We start from the raw sequence: 4,942 nt of genomic DNA, 5'->3' as shown, positions 1-4,942 counted from the left end.
GTATTTAATAATTTAATACGATTCAGAAACTGTGCGCGAACACTTTGAAGGTTAGAGGGCCAACCAGTGTGGCCCCTGAATGTATCAGTTTGAGTAAAACTGCTCTAAACCATATTTTCCTGTCTAGGTCTAAGCAAAGTACTTTTTTTTTTTAACAGAAATTGTAGCCCATAATCAAGATCCAATTTTCAATGAGGTCTGAGTCATATGGTCCCCTTTGGCAATGTAGAAGGAAATTTCTGTGTATAGCTGTACATAAGTCTTCAGATCTGTTTTGTGACTCTGAATATTACTTTATGCGTTCCCTTTGCCGTTTGTCTTTATGATTATTTTATTTATTGCATCTTGAAAGCATTAAAAAAATGGGGGGAAAATTTGTTTCTTTACCCAGAAAAGGCTAGAGCAATTTATAGTTATTACTATATATTTCCCTTTTGTCTTTCAGTTGTGTTTTCCTTATTTTGATTTAATGAATGCAATTGCTAGTATAATGTGAATGGGTGCAATTAATTGTACATTAGTGGAATCATTCAGATTCAATGACAGCACATTGTGATAGTCTGTGACAACCGCACTACAATGTGACTAAAACTTTGCATATATAGCATGCTTCATTGAAAACAGTTACAGATCTCGCAATCAGTACAAAGCCATTAGTCACACACACTTGCATTTATAAATAGATGGCTTATTGTGGCGTCTCGCTTTCCTGAAAAGCTCTATTTCAGTGGTTCTCAGGGAATATGTTGCTGTAGCTGCCAGTGTGGCTACATCCAATCTGTGGAGAGTGGTGACCACATGGAGACCTTAAGGGTACAATGAATGTATTCAGGAATGTCAAGAATGCAGCACAGTCATGATTCTGCAACCTAGATAAATGATATCTGTCATTGCACACAATTGATAAATAGGCCCCTATGGGTATCAAATAGTCAGATATACACACATGCAAATGATTAAAACAATTGGCATCATTACAATAAGGAGAGAACAGACAGCACTGTTTGCCAATAACAGAAACATGTAAATGCTGATTAATGCATGGAATAAAAAAAATCAACATTTAATTTGGAAATTGGTTACAGCTAATTATTTTTTTATAAACAACCATATAATCCACACCCGTTTAATAAAGCCAGTGAGTTGATTGTAGAAGGGGCAACCTTGGTATACTTTGGTTATTGGTGGTGACATCGAATAGCACAGCAGCCGAGTAGGTCTGAACTGTGCATGCGCCTTGGAAAAGAAGGCTCACTTAGCTCCTGTTCTGCATCTACTGCCTACCCGTGTGTTCCTAAGTGAACAGGTAGGTGAGATTACAGAGAACCAGGTCTAAAATGAGTGAAACTATAGTATAATGCAGAGGATCTGCTGTAGAGCCTGTGGCCAGTGCCCCCCCCCTCCCACCCCCCACCCCCGGTGGGAACACCAGTGCATGGGGTGTGTCCTGGACCAGGTCCAATTAGAGCCCCCCAGAAAAAGTATGCAGAGATGTAGAGATATAGTAGTGCACAAAAGGTATCAGTCAAGAAGATGGTAGGGATTCAAATAAAAGTATAATATCTTTGTATACTTACCAGAGGACTTGTGTCATGTGCTGTTCCGGTCCTGTGCACAGGACCTGGAACCTCCAAACTTTAACGCGCGTTTCACCGGGTTGGCTTGTTCACCAAGTGTATTTGGGAGGTGTCCAGAGGCTGCTTTTACACCTAAAGAATTGACATAAATTGGGGGGAGTGGACAGGAAAGTGGTCCAGTCCCGCCTACTGGCAGGAAGTGCTTGTGAGTAGTTCATCCTATGGATAGCAATATGTGTCATCCTATTACAGGATAAGATATTTGACTGATGAGGTGTATTATATGGTTTGATTGGTGTTCGATCCAATAAGGGTAGAAAGGATGGCGTAGTTGGAAGGGTTAACATATTCAAATCTATATATTTAACGATATCAAAACATAAGGTTAAACCGGGGATCCCTTTATTTTGATGTACAGGCACTGTTATATTGGTGTGATGTGCAGATGGTTTGGATAGAAAAGACATGCAGTGGGTACCTAGGCATTCTGGGTAATGTAGTTCTATTATAACTGTGTTGTGTAATGTATCATATTGGGCCTTGGGAAGTATGTATCTAGGAAAAAGAATTCCCTGATGTAGTGATGACAGAGTTAGGCATTATATATTCAATCAGGATTATAGCCATCGTCATTACCAGGCAACCGGTGCTTACTGTATGTGTTCCTGAGGTACCATACTTCCGCATTGTGTGATGCATCTCGTGATGCATCCATGCCTGAAGTCATGGGAAATGTAGTCCACTCACATAGTCGCGGATCAAGACAGGATCATGTGACATGTCATGTGGCGCGTCCATGCTTAGGGTCATGGGAAATGTAGTCCACTGGCGTAATCGTGGATCTAAGCAAGTAACGTAGCTGTGCTACAGTGACGCCTGGATCTTAACGTCCATTAATTCAGTAATGGGTAAAAGAGATTAAAGTTACAGACTATCACATAAGACCTGATTAGGGGAAGAGTAGTGGCATATATTTTTTATCAAATACGTGGCTATGTCTAGTAAGACAGCAGATAGTAGGTAGAAAATAAGTTTTGTAATAATTAACAGTAGCCATCGCAATGATAGGTGAACAATGGGTTATGTGGAACTCATACTAATAGGTAAACAATAGGTTTTGTACTGATTAGCAGTGGCCATGACAGTTGGTGTTTGACACCTAGGACAATTACAAATATCAGTTTTCTAATATATATTTAGAGGAGTAGAAGAGGTTCATATTTATACATAAGTGGCCAAAAGGTTTGTATATGTGGGTATTTGTTACATCTGAGTGTATAGGCATGTGAAAAGACGCATAAATTATGGCGTCAGAAATTGCTAAAGATATAAATTGTATGAGATGGAGAGAAAAGATTACATGAATATGCACACACACATAAAATATACTAGTAAGAGGTTCATATTTATAATGAGTTAAGTAGCGACATACCTTTCGGAATGTCTGTGTGATCACAGTGTCTGCACTGATTGAATTAATTTGGTGCATGAATGAATGAGCGATGAGTGTGATGTTCATAGTTTTGAACTTTTGATATGTATGATGCAAGTGTGATGTAATGAGAAGGTCTAAAGGGCTTGGGGAGATACGTCGATTATAGGGTGATACATGGGGATGTGTAAGGTGAAGGGATGTGTTAATTGTGGAGACTTATGTGATGTAAAAAGTGCGAAACAATGTGACAGTGTTGGTGACTCCAAAGTACATGGGTAATGTTACAACTTGGTGTGGTTTTGTCATATTTAGCAATATCCCTTTCATTCAGCACTCGGTATTCACAGGAGGAGGTCTCCCTTCCAGTTACTGACCGAGCCCAGCACTGATTAGCTTCCAAGATCAGATGAGATTGGGCGTTTCCAGTGTAGTGTGGCCGTATTATAGGTAGTCGCTTTGTTGGTAAAGGAGAACCAAAGTAGTCATATAGTTGAATGTGAGGGCATGTGAAATGTGTGGTGATGTAGTAAGCATACGTTGTAACGTATAGTGATATATGCCTTAAAGTATGGGTCATGTGGCTATGCTAAGTGTTCTCAGAAGTGAATGTGGTGAGTACGTGGGCATTTGAAAATGTCTATGATGGTTGCACATATTGGTATAGATATGAAGTGTGTAATGTTAATGACAGACTATGGTAAAGGATCGGGTAGAGTATGGCGAGTAGATCAAACAATGTTTTTGACCTAGTTATTATATACTACTGGTTGTGGACTATGGTAAAGGAAGAGGAAGCCCTTGTTGTAAAGTTATGAATCTACTTGATGAATACTTGATAGATTATGTATTCTTTTAATCCATGTGGTGTGAGGGCTCCTATCTTGAAAGTCCATTCACTTTCTCTCTTCAGAAGCTCCCTTGTCATGTCTCCTCCTCTGATGCCGAGGCTGACTTTCTCCAGTCCAAAGGCTTTCACATCGCTGAAGATGTTTGGATGTGAGAAATGGAAATGGCGTGCTACCGAAGTAAGTTTTCTGAATTTTGCTATGTCTGTGGCTGCATTTCTAATGGAGCCTATGTGTTCTAGCAATCGATGTTTCAGTGCCCTGGTGGTCATGCCTACGAATTTGTTGTTACAGCTGCATATGATGCAGTAGATTACACCACTTGCATTGCAATTAAGTTTTTGATCTTGATTGTGTCACCAAATTTGTCCTTGACTTCCTGTGTTTTTATCATGTATTCACATGCCTTGCAAGTACCGCAGGGGTATGAGCCTTTCAGTTTCATTATTCTTGGCTCTGTACCAAATTATCTCTGAGGTTTTTCGAGCGGCGCTAGCTCATGGATACTCTCTGGTCTAATGTTCTGGATAACTCGTGGTCCAGAAGAAGGACGGACCAATGTTTCTGAATGATGTCTTGTATCTGATCTTTTTAAAAGGTTCTTTCTGTCCAGTTTTCAATGGAAATAAGAGTGAATTCCTGGTGATTTGATAAGTGTTCTTTCTTGCTTTTTTAATGGATTTCTTGCTTTATCCCCTCTCCTCTAGTCTGCTGGATAGTTCTACACACTGAGTTTCATAAGTTTGACGGTCCAAGCAATTGTGCTTGAGGTGTAGGAATTCACCTTTTTGTAGATTTTCAGTTGTAGGTGGGAAATTGCTGCTGGCCTGGTGGAGAAGGCTGTTTGTTGAGGTTTCCTTTCGATATAGGTCGGTTTGAATTGTTCCATAGGGGCCCTTGTATATATTGAGATCCAGAAAAGGCACTGAGTATTTATCTATATGGTGTGTTAATTTGATGTTTAGCATGTTATCATTAAGATTTTCAATGAATGAGATCAGGCTGTTTACTTCTCGTTCCCATATCATAAGTATATCATCGATACATCTCCTTCAAGCTACTATATGGGTGGTATGTTGGTTGTT

General features: G+C 39.7%; 1 pseudogene; it reads right to left on the bottom strand.

The window, feature by feature from the left end:
• Positions 1–3,334: 3,334 nt before the first annotated feature.
• Positions 3,335–3,456, bottom strand: LOC134971549 (5S ribosomal RNA; annotated as a pseudogene).
• Between the last annotated feature and the right edge of the window lie 1,486 nt (positions 3,457–4,942).

The sequence above is a fragment of the Pseudophryne corroboree genome, chromosome 11 (genome assembly GCF_028390025.1).
Source record: "Pseudophryne corroboree isolate aPseCor3 chromosome 11, aPseCor3.hap2, whole genome shotgun sequence".
Taxonomy (NCBI): domain Eukaryota; kingdom Metazoa; phylum Chordata; class Amphibia; order Anura; family Myobatrachidae; genus Pseudophryne; species Pseudophryne corroboree.
The sequence above is the reverse complement of the archived record's forward strand: the minus strand, read 5'-3'. Positions and strand labels throughout refer to the sequence as shown.